The 26,474-nt window shown below is 40.7% G+C and overlaps 2 pseudogenes; both read right to left on the reverse strand.

The window, feature by feature from the left end:
* Window positions 1-7,330: 7,330 nt before the first annotated feature.
* Window positions 7,331-19,508, reverse strand: LOC101084367 (annotated as a pseudogene).
* Window positions 19,509-23,405: 3,897 nt separating this feature from the next.
* Window positions 23,406-24,298, reverse strand: LOC101084631 (annotated as a pseudogene).
* Window positions 24,299-26,474: the final 2,176 nt, after the last annotated feature.

Here is a 26,474-nt window from a genome sequence, read left to right on the forward strand (position 1 = left end):
TAGTCAAAAGATTGGTTAAGATAATGTGAAATATTGACACACATGGCTAATATGGAAAAAGAAATCTCTAAAGAGAAAAACGTATTATAGAAATCAAAAAATAAACACGAATTCATCAAACATTTCTTATATACTTATTTTGTACCAGGCACTGTACTGAGGTCTGGAAATACAAAGAAAATCAAAGAGGGCTCCCATTCTCAAGGACCTTATAGATGTGGAGAAATAGGTAAATGAGTGATTCTAGTAAGGAGTGTTAAGGGCTCTGGTTGAGGTAAGAACAAAGTGCTCTGGAAGCAAAGAACGGGGGAAGCCACAGCAGATGGGGAGGGCTGGTCAAGGATGGCTTTTGAGGGACAAGTAGGGGTCGGTCAGAGGGGTACGAAGGGCATGCCAGAGAAGGTTGAGCCTGTGGCAAAGCATAAGCACGGAGTTGTAGAACAACTTGGTGTTGTGTGAGGAGGCTTGGTGTGTGGTAGAGGAAGATGAGAGGGTTAGGCAGGAAGGAGATGGTGCGTGGCCATGTGACCAAGCAGAGAAGCTGGCACAGCACCCTGGAAGCCACCGAGGGAGTTTATATGGTGGCCATCAGCCGTGTGTGTTTCAGAAGACAGTGTGGCAGATAGACTGGAGTGGGTGAGACACGAAGCTGGTGACCAGCTAAAGGCAGTGACTGGAACATGAAGAAGAGAGATGGCTAAAGAGAGATCCAAGAATGAGGATCTGCCAGCCATGGTGACTAACTGGATGTGAGGGAAGGAGAGAGGAAGCATCTAGGAGCTCTCAATTTCTGACTTGGGCTGCCCAGTGGGGAAACAGGAGAAGTGGGTTGGGGGAAAGAGACTGAGTTGTGTCTTGGACATGCTTATTTGAGAGCCTGCTGGATATAGAACAGGTGATTTAATGTGGGCAGTTCTAAGAGAATGAAATATCTAAAAGTCATGCCCTTATCGAGAAATAAAGGCAGGGTGAAGACAAAGCCACGCAGGAATTGTGTGGAGAGGTCCAAGGTGGAAAACGGGAATAATAGCACATAAGGAGTGAGCTGAGGCTAAGAAGCCAGTGGAGGAAACTGAGAAAGAACATTCAGAGAAATGAGAAGGAAACCAGGAGAGAGGGCTGTCCCAGAGGCTGAAAAAGGTGAGCCGTGCAAGGGGATGATCATTGTGAAGAGTGTTGAGTGTGTCTGTGTGAATTGCTCACTAATTCTTCTCAAGGCTGACTTGAGAAGAAAAAGGCCAGGCTGAAAGAAAAGGTTTTACTTGAGATATGATGTTTTCTCACAAACATACAAAGGCGAACTAAAGGGGTCCTTTGGGGCTGTGAATTAAAGGTTTACCATTAGGACATTAAAAGCATGTAATAAAAATACAGCATCTCTTTCATTTTTTAAGTGAACAGATGGAAGTAGATGAGGTTAAGGGATGTACCAGAATCACCCAATGAAATAGATCAGGACTTGAATCCAGCTCTCTATGTATTTAGCCCACAGCTCTTTCCTCTAGATCAGTGGTGGGTTCTCAAACATCAGCTTGTACTAGAGTCACCTGGAGAGCTTTTAAAACAGGTAATGCTGATCTCTCCACCAAGATTTTATTTATTTATTTATTTATTTATTTATTTATTTATTTATTTATTATTGTTTTAATGTTTCACATTTTTATTTCAATTCTAGTTAACGTACAGTAGAATTTCAGGAGTAGAATTTAGTGATTCATCACTTACATACAATACCTAATGCTCATCATAACAAGTGCCCTTCTTTTTTTTTTTTTTTTTTTACTAGTGCCCTTCTTAATACCCATCCCCCACTCGCCCATCCCCCACCCACCTCCCTCCATCAAACCTCATTTTGTTCTCTTTTGTTAAGAGTCTGTTATGGTTTGCCTCCCCCAAGATTTTAATTCAGGAGATCTGGAGTGGGGCTTGAGAACCCACTTCTCACAACTTCCCTGTTCTCTGTTGCTTCTGGCCCGGGACCACTTTGAGAACCACTATTGTATATGGCTTCTTTATCCCTAACACTTAAAAGTGCTTGAGGAATCTAGAAAGCAGTTAAATCTCCCAGGTTGCTTAATCATTCTTTAAGTAACCCTCCTTATAATATTAATTTGCTTAGAATATTTTTTTCATGCATCAGAGTGTCTCTGTGGAAAGTATGAATATGGAACGGAACTTTATTCAAACCTCTGTTTTGAGCACTCTCACTCTTCTATATACGCTTGTAGCTTTGGGGGATATGGTCAAAACTCTGCTCTCAGGGAGGTCCCTTGTGCAGGAGACACAAATATACTAGATAAATGAGTGAAATATATAATAAATTAGTGAGAGTGCTGAAGAGAAAAAGGGGAAAAGGATAGAAATGTCAGGGCAAGAGGACATGTTAAAATTTTGGGGTGCCCTGACTGGCGATCAAGAGCATGTGTCTCTTGATCTTGGGGTCATGCGTTTGAGCTCCATAGAGATTACTAAGAAAAATAAAAAAAAAGAGGACCTCTTAAAATTTTAAGGAGGACGGCTGGGAGGTTAAAAGGACAACATTGACAGACTGATCTGAAGGAAGGAAAGAGTGAGTTGTGTGGGTATCTAGGGGAAGAATGGTCTGCACAGTATTCAGTGAGTGCAAAGACCCTGAGGTGGGAACACCCTTTGAGGAACAGCAAGGACTCAGTGTGAGTGACCTAAAGTGACTCAGGGGAAGACTAATAGGAAATGAAATCAGAGATAATAGAGCACCAGATCAGTGTTGGGGATCTTAGGGATTGATTTTTAACAACATTTAGAAAATTCTTCCATAAGATATCACTCTGTTTTTCTTGAACCAAAATGTACTATTTACTTTTGAGGGAACACTAGGTCCCAGACTTGAGCTATGGATCTCCCAGTACTAAGATCTCATTAGTGAGATCTCATTAGTGGCTAATGAGTTTGCTCAACTGCTTGTTTTACCAAAACAATTGAATGCAGACCAGCCTGGAAAGACAAATAGAGACAAATAGAGAAGGAAATGTTTCTTTGGTTACCTTTTATGTGTATGTGTGCACTATCCCATTCTCTCCCTCCCTAATCCACTGGGGCACTCCCCGCCCTCCCCCCCCCCCCATCTCTTCACTAAATTCCAAGAGAATTGCCCTGGCAATGTCTGCTGCATTTTTTCTGTATTACAAGTTACATTGTGTGCATTTCTGGGAAAAATTGACCCCACCCATATGAGTCGTGGGCGGTGGCTCAGACCTTTAGTTTGTCAGCCTACACTCTTTTTATGGTCAAGCCTTTTGGGGCCTGGCGCACCCCGCAGCCACCTGTACTGGGGAGAAAAACGATTCATTAACACATTAAAGGACAGGCTAGCATGTTTGTCTTTCTGGCAGATTACTGAATTTATATTCAAACATAGAGAAATCTTAAAAGTAACAATTGCCACAGTCAAAGGCAAACTACTAGGCTGGATGGATGATTGTTCTAAGAAATTTTGCCTTTTTTTATGTTCTCACAAAAACAATATGACTTGGGATAGAATTGGGTCTGAGGCACAGTGAAGTGCCTGACTATTGTCTGCAGAGCCTTGAGCTGGGTCCCGCACAAACGTGGGACTAAAAAGATGCAGTCCCGGACTCTAAGAGGTTATGTCAGACCTCTGAGAATGGAGCGGTATCTATGAGGATTCATGTTGTCACATCAGTACATGAGAAATAGTTTCCAGCAGAACAAAAGAGAATTCTAAGCTTTCCCTCACAATTTGGTTTTGAATCTTCAGAGACCACATCTGTTTCCTAGAACAGAAGTTAGTTTGGAAGCCATATTTATGCATTATCAAGTTATCTGTGGGTAAAAATTTTAAAGCATGGGGTTCAGATGAGATCTGGCGCGTTCAGGGTGTTAAGGCCATAGACTAAAGCATGGGATTCAAAAACACATGACTTTTCATCAATGACTCCCCCCCGCCAATTTGAATTGGCTCTTAGCAGCCCACACGGAATAGAGGTGACTTTCTGCAGGTGAGGTCCCCCACCTCTCTAGAGCAGGCCGTCCGTCCCACACAGAGGAATACAGTACTTGTGAACTGCTCCTAGGCACTGGTCCTGCTTCTAGGGTCTGAGGGCTTTTGGGGGCAGGGACAATTATTTTGTTGATCCTTAAAATCTTAGATGTTAGGGCCCCGAAGTGCCCTTAAAGGTCATTTAACCAACTACTCCATCTATGCTTAAAGCATGCCTCAGTATCCTCACCAAGAGGTCTAGCAACTTTGGTGAAACACCTCTAGTGTTTGTACCTAGGAATGGTATTAGGTGAGAAGGGAGACCCCAATTTCACTTACTCAGGAAGGCCTTTGTGTAGGAGATAAGTTTTGATGTGGTTAATTTGTTCAGTTCAAATGTAATTCAGTTCAATTAAAAGAGAGGAAAAGGAAGCTTGACTAATGCCTCTTTTCTTTTGTCAAAGGAAACCATATTGTGGATGGAGAATCAAGAATATCTTTTTGGAAAAGAGTTAAATGGCAAGCACCCTACACTTGTATTTCCCTCCTAATGAGAAAAACAACCCCAAATGTCTGACCATAATAGCGTAATGCTTAATAGTGCCCCACAACCCCAAAAGCCATAACTTCTTGTCTCCACCAACAAAAACAAATTTTATGGCCCAGTCTTTAAATGAATCACTCTGTGGAAATGATAGCAAATGTAATAATGCCAGACAGCTGCAATTATCTAAATGTTTCCCTATTAGCCATTTGAATGGCTAAAGCTTGATAATCAAATCAGAGTGAATGCTAATTGAAATCTAATAGAGCTTACATCCATGTGATTAGGTATCAGAATTTGATTCCAATATTGTTAAATTACAGACAAGGCCCATCAAATCACACTAAAAATAAAGATTGTAACCTCAATGGCAAAAGGAGATGGATTTTTTCAATAAACAGAGATCAAACTGGAACCTGTTTGTACGGTGTCACTGCCACCTAGTGAGACTTAGTGGAACTGCAGAGACAGTCTGTCTTTGGAAGTGGGGCACAGCCATTTCTATTTTCCCAGCACAAGGAGTTTTTTGACAACGGAGAATATGAATAACGATCATTTCCAGAAGAGGCAGCCAAGAGGATTCCAGCTGGAAGGGTGTATGTTGGCAAGAACTAGAGGTGAGGTTGGATGGACTTGGGGGGACTGCCTATAGAAATGAGACTTAATACTCCCCGTGTCCCAGGTGACTTCTTTCCTCCCCTAGTTCTGCTAATAGAAGATTCACTTTCTGTTGGTAATACCTCTAGAATAAATAACATTTATTGAATCTCTAATATGAACACAGTCTCAAAATCCTGTTGAGTAACAGGAGTATAAAATGTGGTTCCTTCCCCAGGGAGTTTGTAATTGTAATAGGTTCTGTGGGGACCTTAGAGAAAAACACATGCTACCTTATACCAGCAGTTATGGACTGACTTCTGTTGTAGAGTAGTCTCTCAAGAAAGAATGCTTGCAATGTAAATTTTTGGAGGCTTTGCATGTATGACAATGCCTTTGTCCTACACTCATGCTTAAGACAGTTTGGTTAGATAGGGTATAATCTTCTCTCACTTGTTGAGTATATAGGGAAGCTTGATTTGTAAAATCTATGCCCCTGGGACGTGAGAGGTAATAGAGGGGTGGCAAATCAAATTAGTTGCTTAATTTACTAACTGCATAGAAACTTAAAAACATAAAGACTAAAGTCTACATATGTGCATACTGGATTTGGACTGAATTAGCCCTGACTTTTTTTCAAAAATTTTTGGTAAAATATTCAAAAGATAAAAATTGTCATCCGAATCATGTTGAAGTGTGCAGTTCAGTGGCATTAGTTATGTTTGTATTGTTGAGCAACTATCACCACGATCCATCTCCAGAACTCTTTTCATCTTACAAAACTGAAGTTTCATACCCATTAAACAATAACTCCCTATTCCCCGTCTCCCTAGCCCCTGGAAACCACCATTCTACTTTCTGTCCCTATGATTTTGACTACTCTAGGTACCTCATATAAATGGAGTCATACAGCATTAGTCTTTTTGTGGCTGTCTTGTTTCACTTAGCATAATGTTCTCAGGGTTCATCCATGTGTAGCATATATCAGAATTTCCTTCTCTGTTAAGGCTGAATATTCCATTAGAAGTGTATACCACATTTTGCTTATTTATCTGTCTATGGACCGATGGGTTGCTTCCATGTTATGGACCGTTGAGTTGATTTAGCTATTGTGAATAATGATGCTCTGAACATGGGTGTGCAAATATATCTTTGAGCCCCTGCTTTCGATTCTTTTAGGTGTGTACCCATCAGTGGAATTGCTGAATCATATGCTACATCTATTTTTAATCTTTTGTGGAACTGCCATACTGTTTTCCACAGCGGCTGCACCATTTTACATTCACACCAACAGTGCACAAGGGTTCCAATTTATCCACATCCCTACCAACATTTTTATTTCAAATTTTAAAAAGTTATTTTAAGTATCTTCCACTCCCAGTATGGGGTTCAAACTCACAACCCTGAGATTAAGAGTTGCATGCTCTACTGACTGAGACAGCTAGGCACCCCTTACATTTTTTCATTGTAGCTATCCCAATAGATATGAAGTGCTATCTCACTGTGGTTTTGCTTTACATTTCCCTAATGATTATAATGTTAAGCATCTTTTCATGCGCTTACTGTCCATTTGAATATCTTCTTTGAAGAAATGTCTATTTAAGTCCTTTGCCCATTTTTGAATCAGGTTATTTAAAAAATTTTTTTAAACATTTATTTATTTTTGAGAGACAGAGAGAGAGAGAGAGCAAAAGCAGGAGAGGAGCAGAGACAGAGGGAGACACAGAATCCAAAGCAGGCTCCAGGCTCCAAGCTGCCAGCACAGAGCCCGACGCGGGGTTCAAACCCATGGACCGTGAGATCATGACTTGAGCTGAAGTCAGCCAGTCAACCAACTGAGTCACCCAGGTGCCCCCGAATCAGGTTATTTGTTTCTTTGTTGTTCAGTTTTAGAGTTCTCTATGTATTTTGTTTTAAAGTTTATATATTTTTGAGACAGAGAGAGACAGAGCATGAACGGGGGAGGGTCAGAGAGAGAGGGAGACACAGAATCTGAAACAGGCTCCAGGCTCTGAGCGGTCAGCACAGAGCCCGATGTGGGGCTCGAACTCACGGACCGCAAGATCATGACCTGAGCCGAAGTCGGATGCTCAACTGACTGAGGCCACCCAGGCGCCCCTGTATTTTGGACATTAATCCCTTAGCGGGTATATAGTTGGCAAATATTTTCTCCCATTCTAGGGATTGCCTTTTCATTCTGTCACAAAAGTCTCATTTTTGGAGGGAGTACCAAATTGCTTTATTTGAAGCAATGGTACAAATGAAATAACCTAAGTATTCATTTTGGTAAGACCTATAGAAAAGGTAAAGGTAACCCCAACATGCATGCACTACCTTGGTGACCAGGAAGTCACCTCTGTGGCTATGGCCAGGGAAGTTACCCTCAGCCTAAGTCTTAGCTCTTGTTATCACTGTCTGTCTGTGCGTACTTGTCAAACAGACACTCTGCCGTGCCAGATTTCTTGTACAAGTTGGTTATGTGGTCATCCGATTCTTTGGTGAATTTTACCTGCTAATTCAGGTGATGAGTCTCGGTGAAGTCACACAAGTAGGGTTTTTTGTCGGTGGCCATTCTGGCCATTACCAGTAGTGACTGATTCATGCTTTCCAAGTAAAATGCATACTCCATTGCATTCAGCCTGTTTTCCCAGTCCTTTCTGGTCCCGTTTCTTGATAGCCTTAAGGAGGATGTGGTCATTGGTTCTGCAGCTTCATCGGTTTCTCAGCTTTTTCTCTCTCTTCATGAGATTGGTGAGGAAAATATTCGTTGAAGTTCTTCAAAGCCACATCACTGAGGTCAAAGTAGTAAGACATGGATAGGTAGATGTAGGAGGTGTAGAGTTTCAGGCTGATCTGGCAGTGGATAGTGGCCTCTGAGTCCTGGTGGTATTTCCGGCCCATCCGTGTGGGAGACGAGGAGGTCACAGTGAGCAGCTGAAGAGAGGCAACAGCAGCTGCCCCCCCCCCCCCTGCTGGAGAGGGGTGATGGCTTTGGGGCAGTCTGAAACTGTGAGGCGGTGCCCAGGGCTGGCTCTGAGCAGCCAGCGGGGGTTTGGGTTAGCGCCTTTTCCCTCCAGGCGCTGTCAAAGCAGGAAACCATGGCAACTCTCAGGAAAGGCTGTTCAAAGTGTCCTTTGATGCACAAAAGTTTGACATTTTCTTGAAGTCTGACTTGTCTATTTTGCCTTTTGTTGCTTGGGCCTTCGGTGTCATATCCAGGAATCGTTGTCAAATCCAATGTCATGAAGCTTTTGCTCCATGTTTTCTTCTAAGAGTTTTATGTTTAGGTTGGTGGCCAATTTTGACTTAATTTTTGTATATGGTGTTAGGTAAGAGTCCAAGATCATTCTTTTGCACGTGGATGTCCAGTTTTCACATCACCATTTGTTGGAAAGACCATCCTTTCCCCATTGAATGGGGAAAAGGCTTTGGCACCCTTGTCAAAAATCAGTTGTCCATATATATGAGAAGATTTATTTCTGGGCTCTCTATTCAATTCCATTGGTCTCTATGTCTATCTTTATGCCACCACCACCCTGTTTTGATTACTGTAGTGTTACAGTAAGTTCCAAAATCAGGATATAGGAGACTTCCAATTTTGTTCTTTTTCAAGATGGTTTTAGCTACTCTGGGTCCCTTGAAATTCCATATGAATTTTAGGATCATTTTTTTCTATTTCTGCAAAAGATGTCATTGGCATTTTGACAGGGATTACATTGAGTCTATAGATCATTTTGAGTAGTAAGGATATTTTAACCATATTAACTCTTCTAATTCATGAGCATGGGATATGTTTCAATTTATTTATGTCTTTAATCTCAGTAATGTCTTTTAGTTTTCATTGTGTAAGTCTTTTATCTCCTTAGGTAGCTAATTCTTACGTATTTTACTCTTTTTGATGCTATTATAAGTAGGACTGTTTTTTTAAATTTTTATTTATTTGTTTTTTATTTTTAGAGAGAGAGAGAGAGTATGTGTGTGGGGGGGGGGTGGGGATGGGCAGAGAGAGAGGGAGAGAGAGAATCCCAAGCAGGGGATGCGGAACTTGATCTCATGAATCAGAACCACAAGATCATGACCTGAGCCGAAATCAAGAGTTGGATGCTAAACCAACTGAGACACCCAGGTGCCCCTATTTTTATTTTTTATTTAGTTTTTAGAAGTTTATTTATTTCTTTTGAGAGAGAAAGAGAGAGCAGGGGAGGGGCACACACAGGGGAAGAGGGAGAGAGAGAGAGAGAGAGAGAGAGAGAGAGAGAGAGAGAGAGAGAGAGAGAGAGAATCCCAAGCAGGCTCCAAGCTGCCAGCACGGAGTCCAACATGGGGCTTGATCCCACAAACTGAGAGATCATGACCTGAGCCAAAATCAAGAGTCAAACACTTAACCAACTGAGCCACCCAGGTGCCCCAGTAGAACTGTTTTTTTTTTAATTTCCTTTTTAGTTTGTTCAATATTAGTGTATAGAAATTCAACTGATTTTTGTGTGTACTTTATATCCTGCTGTTTTGCTGAATTAATTTATTCTAACAATTTTTTTTTGTGAAATCTTTAAGATTTTTTACATATAAGATCACATTATCTGTGAATAGAGATAATTTTACTTATTTCTTTCTGATTTAGATGTTCTTTTGTTCTTTCTTTCTCCTAGTTTGGTGTGCGTGTGCGTGTGCGTGTGCATGTGCGTGTGTGTGTGTGTGTGTGTGTGTGTGTTTATCCTAAAAGAATGTTGAATTTTTATCAAATACTTTTGCTGCATCAATTGAGATGATCATGAAGGGTTTTTTCCTTCATTCTGTTAATATGGTGTATTATACTGATCAATTTTTATATGTTGAACCCTCCTTGAATTCCAGGAATAATTCCCACTTGGCAATGATGTATTATCCTTTTATTATGCTGTTGAGTTTGATATGGAGTTTCCTCAAAAAGTTAAAAATAGAACTGCCCTACAACCCAGCAATTGCACGACTAGGTATTTATCCAAAGGATGCAAAAAATATAGATTCAAAGGGATACATGCACCCTGATGTTTATAGCAGCATTATCAACAATAGTCAAACTATGGAAAGAGCCCAAATGTCTATCGACTAATGAATGGATAAAGAAGATGTAGTATATACACAAATATGCAATGGAATATTACTCAGCCATCAAAAATAATGAAATCTTGCCAATTGCAATGGTATGGATAAGAGCTAGAGTGTATTATGCTAAGCTCAATATGTCCATCAGAGAAAGACAAATACTGTATGATTTCACTCATAGGTGGAATTTAGGAAACAATCAGATGAACATATGGGAAGCAGGAAAAAAAAAGAGAGAGGGAAGCAAACTACAAGAGCCTCACAAAGATAGAGAACAAACTGAAGACTGATGGAGGGAGATGGGTGGGGTAAATGTGTAAATGGGTGATAGGCATTAAAGAGGACACTTGCTGTAATGAACATTGGGTGTTACATGTAAGTGATGAATCGCTAAATTCTACTCCTGCAATCAGTATTATACTATATGTTAACTAACAAGAATTTAAAGAAAATTTTGACCAAAAATGCTGTCAAATTTGGTTTGCTAGTATTTCTTGAGAACGTTTGCGTCAATGCTCATAAGAGATAATAGTCTGTGGTTTTCTTTTTTTGTAGTGTCATTGACTGGCTTTGGTATCACAGAAATGCTGATCTCATGAGATTAGAAGTGTTCTCCCCTCTTCAGTTATTTCAAAAGTTTGAGAAGGATTGGTATTAGCTCTTCTTTAAATGTTTGGTAGAATTCACCACGGAGCCATCAGGTCTAATGCTTTTATTTTGGGGGAGGTTTTTGATTCAGTTTCCTTATTTGTTACAGGTCTATTCAGATTTTCTATTTCTTATTTAGACTTGACAGTTTTCGTGTTTTCTAGGAATTTGTCCACTTCATCTAGTTTATTGAATTTGTTGGCATATAGTTGCTCATAGTATTCTCTTATAATAATTTTTACATCTGTAGATTCAGCGGTAATATCCCCACTTTCATTTATTTTTATTTTTTTGTTTTTTTAAAATAATTTGTGTCTTCTCTTTTTTCCTATTCAATCTAGCTAAAGGTATATCGATTTGCTGATATTTTTGAAAAACCAACTTTTGGTTTTATTGATTTTCTCCATTGTTTATTACATTTATTACTCTTACCCTTTATTGCATTCATTTATGCTCTATATTATCTTCTCCTCAGCTAGCTTTGAGTTTATTGTTACTTTGTTTCTTAGTTTCTTAGGTTGTTAAGTTAGGTTATTGATTTGAGATCTTTCTTGTTTTTTTAATATAAACATTTATAGCTATAAATTTCCCCCTTAACAATCCTTTTGCTGTGTCCCATAAGTTTTGGTATGTTGTGTTTTCATTTTCATTAGTTTCTAACTATTAGAAAATTAGAAATTAGAAAACGTCCTTTGTGATTTCATTTTTGATTCATTGGTTATTTAAGAGTGTGTTGTTTAATTTCTATAAATTTATTAATGTTCCAGTTTTCCTTCTGTTACTGATTTCTAACTTCATCTTGTGATGAGAGAAGATATTTTGTATGCTATCCATCTTTTAAAGTATTTTGAGGCTTCATCTGTGGCCTAACATATAGCTTATCCTGGAAAATGTCCAATGTGCACTTAAGGAGAATGTGTACACTGGTGTTGGGTAGAGTGTTCTATATATGCCTTTCAGATCTATTTGATTTATTGTGTTCAAATCCTCCCTTTAATTATCTTCTATTTGTTCTATTAATTATTAAGAATAAGGTATTAAAGTCTCCAACTATTATTGTGGAACTTCCACTTTCCCCTTCAATTCCGTCAGTTTCTGCTTTATATATTTTGATTTTCATTATTAGGTGCATAAATGTTTACAATTGTTATCCTCTTATTGTATTCAACCACTTACTAATACATAATGTCTTTCTTTGACTCTTGCAAGCTTTTTAAATGTTTATTTATTTTCGAGAGAGAAAGAGACAGAGTGCAGAGTGCAAGCAGGGGAGGAGCAGAGAGAGAGACATAGAATCCAAAGTAGGCTCCAGGCTCTGAACTGTCAACACAGTCCAAAGAGGGGTTTGAACTCATGAACCTGGATTTCTTGACCTGAGCTGAAGTTGGATGCTTAACCGGCTGAGCCACGCAGGCACCCCATCTTGCAAACTTTTAAAAATTTAAAGCCTATTTTGGGGGGTGCCTGGTGGCTCAGTTGGTTAAACCTCCAACTCTTGATTTCCGCTCAAGTCATGTTCTCACGGAATCACTTCTTGGCCTTTTGGCTAAGATCAAGTGAAGTCACATTCTCATGGTTCATGAGTTTGAGCCCCGCATTGGGCTCCATGCTGACAGTGCAGAGCCTGCTTGGGATTCTCTCCCTTCCCCCACCCCTCTACTCCCCCTGCATGTGCTCTCTTTATATAAACAAACAAACAAACAAACAAACAAACAAACAAACTTTTTAAAAAGTCTATTTTGTCCAATATTAGTATAGCCACCTCTGCTTTGTTTTGGCTACTATTTGCATAGAAAGACTTTTTTTTAATCCTTTCACTTTCAACCTATTTGTGTCTTTGGATCTAAAGTGAGTCTCTGAAAAAAATAAAATAAAATGAATCTACAGTAGAGAGCATAGAGCTAAATCATTATTTTAAGTCCATTCTGTCAACCTCTGTATTTTGATTGGAGAGTTTAATCTATTTACATTTGAAGTAATAACTGATAAAGAGGAACTCCTGTCTTTTTGCTATGTGTTTTTGTATGCCTAATAGCTTTTTTTTGTCCCTTATTTCCTGCATTACTGTTTTCTTTTGTGTTTAGCTGATGTTTTTTTGTAGTAAAATGCCTTAATTCCCTTCTTCTTTTGTGTATATTCTGTAACTATTTTCTTTGTGGTTGCCATGGGAATTAGATTTGACAGCTTAAAGTTATAAACATTCTAATTTCAATTTATGCTGGCTTAACTTTAATAACGTACGAAAACTGTGCTCCTATATAGCTCCCTCCCCATTACTTTTAGTTATTGATGTCACAGGATCCATCTTTATACATGGTGTGTCCCAAACCATAAATTAATCATTGTTATGTATAATGTATTAGTCAGTTGTGTAGGAAATAGAATGTGGAATCATAAATCAGTTATAAGAATATGAGCTTTAGATTAATGATTGTTTTATTTTTTTTTTAATGTAGTATTCTTGGGGTGTCTGGCTGACTCAGTCAGTGGAGCTTGCAACTCTTGATCTTGGGGTTGTAAGTTTGAGCCCTATGTTGGGTGGAGAGATTACTTAAAAATAAAATCTTAGGGGCGCCTGGGTGGCTCAGTCGGTTAAGCGTCCGACTTCGGCTCAGGTCATGATCTCACGGTTCGTGAGTTCAAGCCCCGCGTCAGGCTCTGTGCTGATGGCTCAGAGCCTGGAGCCTGTTTCAGATTCTGTGTCTCCCTCTCTCCGTGACCCTCCCCCGTTCATGCTGTCTCTCTCTGTCTCAAAAATAAATAAACATTAAAAATAAAATAAAATAAAATAAAATAAAATAAAATAAAATCTTAAAAGTGTATTATTCTCTTAAATCATGTAGAAAGCAAAAAGTAGAGTTACGAACCATTTTTTACAGATGATACTGGTTTTATAGTTGCCCACATATTTACCTTCACAATATTTTTATTTCTTCACACAGCTTTGAGTTATAGGCTAATGTCTTTTCATTTCAACCTGCAGGACTCCCTTTAACATTTCCTGCAGGGTAGGCCTAGTGGTAACAAATTCCCTCATCTGAGGCTATCTCATTTTTGAAGGACACTTTTGCCAGATACAAGATTCTTGGTTCACAATTTTTTCATTTAGCACTTTGAATATTTCAGTCCACTGCCTTCTGGCTCTCACGGTATCTGATGAGAAATATGTGAATAATGTTATTGAGGGTCCCTGATATGATGAGTTACTTCTCTTTTGGTGTGTTTAAGATTCTCTCTTGTTCTTTTTCTTTCAATAGATTGATCACAATGTATCTTGGTGTGGGTCTCTTTTGATTTCATACTACTTGGAATTTGTTGAGCTTGCTGGGTGTTTATATTCATAGCTCATCAAATTTGGCAAGTTTTCAGCCCTTCTTTCTTTCTTTATTTTTTTTTAATTAAAAAAAATTTTTTTAACGTTTTTTATTTATTTTTGAGACAGAGAGAGACAGAGCATGAACAGGGGAGGGTCAGAGAGAGAGGGAGACGCAGAATCAGAAGCAGGCTCCAGGCTCTGAGCCATCAGCCCAGAGCCCGACGCAGGGCTTGAACTCATGGACTGCGAGATCGTGACCTGAGCTGAAGTTGGACGCTTAACCGACTGAGCCACCCAGGCACCCCAGCCCTGATTTCTTTAAATAATCTCTTCTCCTTTCTCTTTCTTATTTTGAGACTCCCACACTGTGTGTGATGGTTTGCTTGATGGTAGACCCTGTTCACTTTCCTTTAATCTTTTTTCTTTCCATTCCTCAGACTCGATAGTTTCCATTGTTCTTTCTTCAAATTTGCTAATTCTTTCTTCTGCCTGCTCAAATCCATCTCTGAAAATTTTATTTTAGTTATTGTGCTTTTGGGATCTAGAATCTCTTTTTGGTTTCTTTTGGTTACGATGGGGATTAGATGGGGTAATCATCTCCCTATTGATATGTCTACTTTGTTCAGACTTTGTGTAGTAGGTCCACCTATTGAGACGGGTCTGTTGGTGTGGTTTTTTTCCTCTTCCTGTTTCTTTGTATGCCTTGTGGGTTTTTTGTTGTTGTTGTTGTTGTTGTTGTTGTTGAAAACATGAATATTTGAATCTAATGATATGGCCTAACTCTGGAAATCAGATTCTCTTCCTTTACCAAGATTTTTTGGCTTTTGGTTTTGTTTTGTTTTGCTTTTCAGAAAACTTGTAGGCTGGGGTGCCTGGGTGGCTCAGTTGGTTAGGTGTCCGACTCATGGTTTGGGCTCAGGTCATTATCTCATGGTCATGAGATCAAGCCCTGTGTTTGGCTCTGTGCTGAGTATGGAGCCTGTGGGGATTCTCTCTCTCTCTGACACTCCCCTGCTCATATTCTCTCTCTCTCTCAAAATAAATAAACATTAAAAAAAATTGTAGGCTTTCTGTGTGAAGGGTCAGCCTGCAGTATAGAATTAAGGTGCTCTCAGGTCATTTTTTGAGTCTGTGCTTTTCTCTGGGGACATATGGTGCCTTTCTTTTTCATTTCCTTTTTTTAATGTTCATTTGTTTTTGAGAGAGAGAGAGACTGTGCGCAGGGAGGGGCAGAGAGAGAGGGGGTGACAGAGGATCCAAAGTAGGATCCGTGCTGACAGCAGTGAGCCTGATGTGGGCCGCAGACTCACAAACTGTGAGATGATGACCTGAGCCGAAGTCAAACACTTAACCGACTGAGCCGCCCGGGTGCCCCTATATGATGCCTTTCTAATTTTGTAATCTCTACACCCAACATGGGGCTTGAACTCACAACCCCGAGATCAAGAGTCACATGCTCTTCTGAGTGAGCCAGCTAGGTGCCCCTGAATGCCCTAGTCTTTAATGTCTGACTCCCAAAATGGGAAAAAGAAGAAAATGAAGAGGTGGCAGGGCGGGGTGGGGGGGGGTGGGGAGATGGTCTAGTCCTCTAAATTTCATTGCAGTTGCTTCAGTCAGATGGGGAGAGGCGTGCAACAATGTGAGGTGAGGGGGCCCACGGGGCAGTGCAATAATAGCTGTCCATCTCTGTGTCTGCACCTGTGTGATCAGATGCAGCGATTAGGGAATCAGGGTACAGATCCCCAGTATTTGGAGGACAAAATCCTTATTGCAAACACTGGCTTCCATAGTTGTATGCAGGCTGCTGCAGGAATGCCCATAGAGCTGTCTGCCTGTAGGGCTGGAGGGTAAAGGATGTGCAGCTGCTATTGAACTGAGAGTTGAAATGGACCCAAATTAACCTGTTTGCTATCCAGGCATTTCCCTGTAAGTTCAAACCTTTCGTAGACTCCAGAGCTCCAAAATAGTTACATCAGACAGATTCTACCAGTGTAGTTGTTGTCTAGGTTAGGAGACAGATTTCTGGTGCTTCTTATCTACTATGTTCCCAGAATCCTTTTTTCAGCCTTGATTTTTTTTTTTAAACTTGTTCCATCTCAAAGGGAAATTTTTAAATGACATAAAATCAAATTATAAATGACATAAAACCAAATTACAAAAGTTAACTTATTTCCCCTTTCACATTGCATTCATAAATCATCATGTTGTACACTTGATTTTTTTAATTTTAGTTCCAGTTAACATAGTGTTTTATTAGTTTCAGGTATAAAATATAGTGACTCAACAGTTCCATGTATCACTCAGTGCTCATCAAGATAGAATACTCTTTTTTTTTTAATTTATTTTTTTAGTTTAGAGAGGGAGAATGAGTTGGGGAGAGGGGCAGAGGGGGAGAGAGAGGATCCCAAGTAGGCCCCATGCTCAGCGCAGAGCCCGACACAGGGCTTGATCCCACAGCCCTGGGATCATGACCCAAGCTGAAATCAAGAGTCACATGCTCAGCTGACTGAGCCACTCAGGCTCCCCTCAAGATAAGTGAGTGTACTCTTAATCCCCTCCACCTATTTCACCCATCCCCCTACCCACCTCCCCTCTGGTAAACATCCAATTGTTCTCTATAGTCAAGAGTTTGTTTTTTGGTTTGTCTCTCTCTTTTTTCCCCCCTCTTTGCTCATTTGTTTTGTTTCTTAAATTACACATATGAGTGAAATCATATGGTATTTGTCTTTCTCTGACTGGCTTATTTTGCTTAGAATTTTCTCTCTGGATCTATCCATGTTGTTACAAATGGCAAGCTTTCATTCATTTTTATGGCTGAATAGTATTCCAGTGTGTGTGTGTGTGTGTGTGTGTGTGTGTGTGTGTGTGTGTATCTATCTCACATCTTCTTTATTCATTTATCTTGAATAATTGAAAATTTCAATTATCTTGAAACTTGGGCTGTTTCCATAACTGGGCTATTGTAAATAATGCTGCAATAAACATAGGGGTGTAGATATCCCTTTGAATTAGTGTTTTTGTATTTTTTGGGTAAATACCCAGTAGTGTGTATTGTAATGTAGTTCTATTTTACCTTTTTGAGGGAATATTCATACTGTCTTCCACAGTGGCTGTACTAGTTTGCATCCCCACCAACTGTGCACAGGGTTACTTTTTCCGCATCCTTGCCAATACTTGTTGTTTTTGTGTTTTTGATCTTAGCCACTTTGACAGGTGTGAGGTGATATCTCATTGTAGTTTTTTTAATTTTTTTTTTTACGTTTATTTATTTTTGAGACAGAGAGAAACAGAGCATGAACGGGGGAGGGTCAGAAAGAGAGGGAGACACAGAGTCCGAAACAGGCTCCAGGCTCTGAGCAGTTAGCACAGAGCCCGACGCGGGGCTCGAACTCACGGACCGCAAGATCGTGACCTGAGCTGAAGTCGGACGCTCAACCGACTGAGCCACCCAGGTGCCCCGTAGTTTTTGTTTTTAATGCTTATTTTATTTTTGAGAGAATGTGTGCACACTCAAGTGGGGGAGGGGCAGAGAGAAGAAAACAGAGGATCCAAAGTGGGTTCCACGCTGGCATCAGAGAGCCAGATGTGGGGCTCAAACTCACAAACTGCGAGATAGTGACCTGAGTTGAAGCTGGACACTTAACTGACTGAGCCACCCAGATGCCCCTCTCACTGTAGTTTTGATTTGCATTTCTCTGATGATGAGTGATGTTCAGCATCTTTTTTTGTGTGTCTGTTGGCCATCTGAATGTCTTCTTTGGAGAAATGTCTGTTCATGTCTTTTGCCCACTTTTAAAGTAGATAATATGGGAGTTTTTTTGGTGTTGATTTGTATGTTCTTTTTTTAATTATTATTTTTTTAAAGTTTATTTTTGAGAGAGAGAGAAACAGAGCATAAGCAGGCTTAAGCAGCACCCTGAGTTGTAGAAGTTCTTTATATTTTTGTATACTAACCCTTTATCGTCTATGTTGTTTGCCAATGTCTTCACCCAATCTGTAGGTTGTCTTTTAGTTTTGTTTATTGTTTTCTTTGATGTAGAAGCTTTTTATTTGATGTCCCAGAGTTTCTTTTTGCTTTTATGTCTCTTGCCTCAGGAGACATATCTAGAAAAATGTTGTTATGGCCAATGTTGGAGAAATTACTGCCTATACTGTGTTCTAGGATTTTGATGGTTTCCTGTCTCACATTTAGGTCCTTAATGTGAGAGCTTATTTTTGTGTATGGTGTAAAAAAGTGGTCCAGTTTCATTCTTTTGGATGTAATTGTCCAGTTTTCCCAGCATCATTTGTTGAAGAGACTGTCTTTTTCCCATTGCATATTCTTGCCAACATTGTCAAAGATTAATTGACCTTCTAATTTTGTGTTTATTTATGGGCTTTATATTCTGTTCTGTTGATCTATGTGTCTATTTTTGTGCCAGTACCATACTGTTTTGAGTACTAGCTTTATGTGCCCCACCCCCTGCCCAATCACATTTCAGGCCAGGTGACTCCTGCACAGCAGATGTAGGGGAGGCTAGCCTTATGGAGAGTAAAAGCAGACCAATTCAGTGGAAGCAGTTATTCTGGAAACCCTGATGGCAGCTATAGCTCCAGGTTAGTAAAATTACATTTGCTTCTTATTAATCACAATTATCAGCTACCAATTCAGAGTGTCATTGTTTTTATTAAATTTTTGGAAGGATTCAGAATATGTAGATCTACAGAATATTAATTGTAGCCCTAATGTTTGCAAGTGAGGATCTTCCCAAAGTGAATTTTTTACTTGGTAGCCCTTCTAATTAAAAGTGGTCATTGTGCCTGGGTGGTTCAGTTGGTTGGGCCTCCAACTTCGGCTCAGGTTGTGATCTCACAATTTGTGAGTTTGAGCCCCATGTCGGGCTCTTTGCTGTCAGTGGGGAGCACACTTTGGATCCTCTGTCTCCCTCTGTCTCTGCCCTTCCCCTGCTTGTGCGTGTGCATGTGTTCTCTCTCTCTCTCTCTCTCTCTCTCTCTCTCTCTCTCGAAAATAGACATTAAAAAAATAAAATAGTCATTGTAAGCTTTTTATTTCAAAATAATTTTGTATCCTCAAAGTTGCAAACACAGTATAAAGTTCCTGTGGATCCTTTACTCCACTTCCTCCAATGATAACACTATCAAAACCAGTCAGTGGACATTGGTAAATACTAACAATAATTCAGATTTTATTTAGATTTCACAGTTCTTACAAATACTGATTTGGAGGGTGGTTTGCTGCATAGTTCTATGAAATTTTCAAATATATAGATTTGTGTAACCACTGGCACAGTCAGGATATAGAACTGGTCCACTGCCACAAGGAAGTTCCCTTGTATCATCCCTTAAAGTCACACCCTCCCTGTCACCCAATCCCTTCTCCATCACTATAACTTTGTCATTTTGAGAATGTTATGTAAATGCAATTATACAATGTGTCAACTTTTGAGATTGACTTTTTCACTCAGTAGAAGGCTCTTAAGACCCATCCAGGTTGTTGCATGTGTTAATAGTTCTTTTTTATTAACGAGTAATTAACGAGTAGTGTTCCATTATATGAGTGTACCGCAGTGTATCCATTCACCTACTGGGGGATATTTGAGTTGTTTCTAGTCTTTGACTCTTACAAATAATACCGCTGTAAGCATTTATGTTTTTATAAACATACAGGTTTGTATGAACACAAGCCTCACTTCTCTAAGATAAATACCCAGTTTTATACAGTTTTAAGGGTCAAGTAAGATTAATTTAAAATACTTTGTATTGGCAATGTTCAGTTAAAATTTGTTATGTTATTCTGAGCTATATTAACAATGGTAAACAGTGACAAAAGACTGAAACAATTATAGGGAAAGAAGTGATAAGCGTTGGTGGCAGATGGGATGTGAAGGGGACTCTGTTTTGAATTTCTTCTTTTGGAGAAAATAAAATGATGTCTGTTTGGTAGCAGAGAGTGTGAGATTCTGCAGCAGCCTCTTGTATAGTGGGCATGTGAGGTTGAATTAAAAGCAAAAGATTGAAATATCTTGGTACATTGGCAGTGCACCACCCTCTGGAGGGTATCTAGAATTAGTGGGGAGAATATTAATAGGAAGATGAACAGGGGTGCCTGGGTGGCTCAGTCAGTCAGGTGTCTGACTTTTGACTTCTGCTCAGGTAATGGTCTCGAGGTTTATGGGTTCGGCCCCGCATCAGGCTCAGCATTCATAGTGAGGAGACTGCTTAGGATTCTCTCTCTCTCTCAGCCCCTCCCATTCACAGGCACACACGCACACACACATACTCTCTCTCTCTCTCTCTCTCTCTCTCTCTCTCTCTCTCTCTCTCTCAAAATAAATAAATAAACTTAAAAAATAGGAAGATGAACAGAGACCACAAGAAAGATAGATTCCTTCATTCATTCATATGTCCCACAAATATTTACTGGCCCCTACTTACGTTAAGTTTTACGTGACACATGAGACCTCCTAAGGAATGAAGACTCAAAAAATGGCAAAACCTATTTGCTTTTGTACAAAGTTGAACAAAGGCAAGTGTGCAGAAGTGACTAGACTGTGGGGCAGCTGAAGGGAGAGGATGCTTTTACCAAGGTCTGCTTGTGTAGGATTCTCTGGGTCTCAGCTTCTCGTCCTTGATGATAAGAATGTCACTTTCCTTTTTGCATTGGGAGGACATCTGTGCATGGGAATTTCATCTCCTGCCTTTAAGAACCAGAAGGAAAGTCAGAGTCTTTTTCTTATATTCACTGTTTTCCAGTGCCTTTAACTCAAAATAGTCTATATGTCAAAGCAGCATATTTTGGGGTTAACATGCCCTGAACCTCTTCACATTCAAAGGAAGAAGGAATTTTTTTCATCAGAGCCCAAACCTATGGTAGTCATAACAGCGTACATTGAATTTCTCTTACTTTATATAACTGTCTATTTTCTACTCCCAGTGAAACAGCTTGGAAACGGAAAGGTACTATGGAAATATAAGTTGGTGTTATTATTGATTTTGTGGCTCCCACTGTGCCTCTCACACACCATGATGATAAAATATATCTATTCTCTAAAGAGAGCCATTATCCTTCTAATAAGTGCTGGTGTGATCCATCATTTCCTTCCTTCCTTCCTTCCTTCCTTCCTTCCTTCCTTCCTTCCTTCCTTCCTTCCTTCCTTCCTTCCTTCCTTCCTTCCATATAGGCAGGTACTGATGTCTAAGTTTGTTTGGAAAACCAGGAAAAAAACCCCAAAACACTGGGGCACTTGGGTGGCTCAGTCAGTTGAGCGTCCGACTTCGGCTCAGGTCATGATCTTGAGGTTCGTGTGCTTGAGCCCTGCAACAGGTTCTGTGCCGACAGTTCAGAGCCTGGAGTCTGCTTCAGATTCTGTCGCCTTCTCTCTCTGCCCCTTCCCTGCTCGTGCTCTGTGTCTCTCTCTCAAAAAAGAAAAAAAAAAAAAGAATAAACATTAAAAAATATTAAAAAAGAGAAAGCCAGGAAAAAAGAAATGAAAAGTAGTGAAATAGATCATTCTCAATCCTGTATCATTTTGCTGTGCAGAGAGGGATGCTCCCGTTGAAACATGCTTTGCAGTTCTCCTCCAGACACGGTGGCTGATCTCACTTTCTCAGTGCCCTCTGCTGGGGTAGGGAGGAGGGAATTGGAAAGGAGTGGGCTCCAGGTCAGTTTTCAAGAAACAAGAGATCACAGATACAGCGAGGCTCCTTTTGAACCCCTTCCCAATCTTAATTCCCTTAACCCCTCACTAACATGTATCTTTGCTATCCCTGCTTTTGTACTTTTGGTACATGTGAATGTACACGTAAACAGTAGACTGTTGTATAAGATTTACCTTATTGGTATCTTGAATATATTCTTTTACAGCTTGTTTTTTCCCCTCACCATTAGGATTTGAGAATTATTCATATCGATACGTGTTGTTCATTCATTTAACTGCCCTGCTTGAATATACATTTATCCATCCATTTCCTTATTGTTGGTTTCTAGTTTGTCACAACTGTGGACAATCCTGTGGTGAACATTTTTTTGCATGTGTCCCCTTAAGTGCAGGTATGAGGTTTCTTTGGGGGCAGTGATCCGCAAAATGTAGTGCCTGAATCAGCAGCAAGAGCATCAATATCATCTGGAACTTGTTAGAAATGCAAATTCTAGGGCCTTCACCCAGGTTTACTCAATCAGAAACTGGTGGTGGGACTCCACAAACTGTATTTTCACAAGCTCCCCAGTGGTTCTGACACAAGCTAAAGTTTGAGAATTACTGTTCCAGCTATACGTTTTACAGTAGGATTGCTGGGGTATAGGATATGTGTATTTCCAACTTTATGAAATGTAGACAAATTGCCTTGAAAGTAATTGTGCTAATCTACATTCCTAAATATCATCTCAGTCTGTAGCTTTTTCTTAACTTTTTAAAATGGTCACTGTTGTTATTTAGAAGCTTTATGTGTTAATGTAGTTGAATTTATGAATATTTTTCTGTATGTTTTGTGTTTTGGATCTTGTTTGTGTCTGTATGTCAGTCTCCCAAACGGGTTTCTAATCATTTAAGACTTTTGCTTTTCCCATTTCGGTCTTTACATCATCTGAAATTAATTCAATATAGTAATTTTTTTTTCTGACCTATTCTTGCTGAAGAGATATGCCTCTTGTCAACTTTTGCAAACTTGGATAGTTCCCTGAAAGAAAAAAGTATCATTATGGGGTACAGATTTGGTAGGAGTAAGGTGGATGGAGGAATGGTAATAGAGAATACATGTACATGGTAAAAACAAAAGGAAACAATTAAAAGAGAAAGTGTTTGCTATAATGACAAACACAGGGGCCCCTAGGTGACTCAGTCGGTTGGGCATCCGACTTCAGCTTGGGTCATGATCTCACAGTCCGTGAGTTCGGGCCCGTGTTGGGCTCCGTGCTGACAGCTCAAAGCCTGCAGCCTGCTTCGAATTCTGTGTCTCCCTCTCTCTGACCCTCCCCCACTTGTGCTCTCTCTGTCTCAAAAATAAATAAATATTTTAAAAAATGACAAACACAGGCATCTGAATTTAAGATTACTAAGGGAGAAGTTGGCACTGTGTTTTCTATGATTGTTTAATTTATAGTGTGCATTTTGTGAACTCATTTATTCGGCACATCATAGATGCCATTGTGCATGGGTCCTATTATACACACCCAGGCTATGAAAATTGCACTATTTTATTTTTAAAAAATTTTAATGTTTACTTTTTTTTTTTTTTTTTTTTGCTGCATAAAGCTTTATTGTTTTCATTTGGTCCACCCCTTGGGAGAGGGCTCCACGTGGTTAAAAAGCTGCCTAGTGGCTACAAGGAGAGACTCAGGCACAAGCCCTGGCACCTGGTGGATGTCAGAGGGACGCTCTCAAAGGCTGCTGGGCTCCAGAGACTTCTAGCCGTGCTTGAGGGTGAGCCTTTGGAAGAGATACTTGCCCAGCCCAGCCTGGGGACCGGACGGCCCGCAGAGATTAGTTAGGTGGTCGCCCATCTTCTTAATGAGTTTCACTTCCTCATCTAGAACGTGATCCTCCAGGAAGTCACAGAGATGGGGGTTTGCGCGGGCAGAGCCCAGGGCATGCAGATCCAGAAGGGCCTGCTTCAACTTCTTCTCCAGAAGCAGGGCGGCTTCCCTGGCGTCCAAGGATTTACCCCACTCATCGTGGGACGGCGTCTACACTTCCCGGAAGAGGCCGTGGCCCCCGCACTGGTTTTGCATCTTCAAGAGACGCTCGGCGCCCTCCCGCTTCTTCTCAGCCACCCCGCGGGAGAAATGGCCCACGCCCTCCAGGACCACGTCGTCCCGGTCGGAATAGAAGCCCCGTGACAGGTAGGTGTAGGAGGCCCGCAGGTGCATGTTGACGGTGGCTTCCACCTCTGTGGAGTACTTCTGACTAATTTGGGTGCTCGGGGTTGATTGGTAATGAGGAGCTAAATTCAAAATCGCGTGTTGGCTGGTCCCGGAGGCAGAGGGTGGCGAGAAGATGGCTCCGAAGGTTGCGACTGGAAAAAAGGTTGAGGGTGGTCGGAGGCCGATAGAATGGGCGTCCCTGGGTCTGTTCCGTCCAAACGCTGTTGAAGCAAGAGACAGATCCGAAGGACTGCGGGGCGCACTCAATGTTTACTTATTTTTGAGAGAGAGCAGGGGAGGGGCAGAGAGAGAGGGAGACACAGAAACTGAAGCCGGCTCCAGGCTCCGAGCTGTCAGCACCAAGCCCCCCATGTGGGGCTCGAACTCATGAACTGTGAGATCATGACCTGAGCCGAAGTCGCTGCTCAACCAAGTGAGCCACCCAGGTGCCCCACACTATTTTAAAATAGTTGCTTTCTGTCTACATTTGGATACTTATGCCCTCAAGTAGCCCACTAAATCAGTCAGCGCTAATTAATAATCAACCCATGCACTTGGTATCAAGTTTTATTTGATTATGAGGGTCTTAATAAACATTTCAAGCAAATAGAAGATTTGGGGGTAATTTGTATTTCATTGGGGAAGAGCCTTCCTGTACTTTTAGGGGATCCTGTAACTGGGGCACAGGGGTGCAAGAGCACCAGGCTCTGGGGGTCCCAAGTGGACCAGGAGCCACCACCGGCCACTGACAAATCCCAAGGCAGGAAGAGGAGCAGTAGTGAAATAAGACAGGAAATTTATTTCAGTGACGTCACCAGTCAGAAGGCAGGGGACTAAGCCTCTCAAAGACTGTCTTCACAGTGCGGAAAATACTTTTACCTTTATATAAGGAAAACTTGAGACAAAGGTCAGTGGGTACATGCAGATGGGCAGTAAAAGTCATTATCTTGGGGTCAATCAAGCAGGGTCTTGCTGGCTCAGGGCAGTTGTTATTGCTTGAAGGGTAATTATGTTCCTGTCAGAGGATGCTTTGCCTCCTGGGTTTTTTTTTTGTCTGAGTTAAGAGATAAACAAAGGAGAATTTAAATCAGTTAGGAAGTACAGACCAAGGTCAAAATGGAGGTGACTAAAGTCCCTTTTCAACCCCAGTGACTCTCCATTATAATCCCAGCGCCTTAGAACAGTACGTTGCACGCAGTAAGTGCTTTATAAATGTTGATTCACTGATTGGTTATAAAAAGTGCTGAACTGCCCAAACTTTCTGGCTCTGACTTCAACTTAGAAATGCTTGTCCTGCAGAAGAAAAGCTTAGAACAGTCTTTACACGTGCCACAGAGCAAGCAATCATGGAGACTGCTCGCCTGCCATTGTATGTATTTCAAAATTTCAACAAATATAGTGCTTTGGAAAGATCCACTAGTGCATGATTTGTACATTCATATTGTTAGGTCTGTCCTGGGTTTTAGTTTAAATTACTTTGTGTTGAGTTGGGTTCAAACAATTATTTTTGTGAACACGTGCTGCACCAGGGTATAATGATGAGTATGACAGTTTCTTCCTTTAACTTATTCAAGATGATGGCTTCCTCTATATTATGAATATGGCAAACCAAATCTGTGGTGTCTAAATGGGGTATCTCTTCATAGGAGGGGAGCCACCAAATGTGGGGCAACAATCAGATCAGGTGGAAGCCAATGGTGTGGGAGATGAAAGAATTCACCTGAGGCAGAACAAAGGAGACAAAAATGTATCGAATACACCACAAGGGAGCGGTGGGCACGAGAGCAGAAGAGTGGCTGTCTGCAAAGACGCAGTGGGCGGGGGCTGCTTTTAAAGGGGGAAAAAGAGGAGGTTTGGCAATGTATAGAATCTTACCTTTTTTGGTAACTGTGCCTAGTCGTAAGGAGCCCATTGGTCAGTTAGGGCCTAAGGACATTTTGAGGTGGGTCACCTGATGGGCCTGTCTGTATCAACCAGGTGGTCACTGTGGCCTTTTCCACATTCCATTGCTCAAGCTTGTTTGCCTGAAGGCGGTCTCCACAAAATCTGTTTAATCTCTTTCCATTATAATATTGTTTGGGCTGGAAATTCTGCCTTGCAAAATTCTTACTTTAGATTTAAAAAGTTAAAAATCCTCTCTCATGTGTCTTTGCTGACAACACATAATCTTCTAGCAGGCCTTCTGGAACTGGGTAAAGTGATTTGACAATGAGGGAAGCCATTGCTTCAGAGGGCAGAAGCCAGGGGCTGAGCTGCGTGTCGGCTGGTGGTAGGCAATAGCAGGAAGCGATTGCTCTCACCCCACCACTATTTTTTACAAAGGCATTTTTCTGACTGAAAGTGTTTTCCTGGAAGAATTTTCCTAACTAGGGAGTGGTATTGAGGGCTCTCCCATCAATGGATAACTAACTGAAATGTGTTTGCTAGGGCAGCCATCACCTTCTTT

The sequence above is a fragment of the Felis catus genome, chromosome B3 (assembly GCF_018350175.1).
Source record: "Felis catus isolate Fca126 chromosome B3, F.catus_Fca126_mat1.0, whole genome shotgun sequence".
Lineage (NCBI taxonomy): Eukaryota > Metazoa > Chordata > Mammalia > Carnivora > Felidae > Felis > Felis catus.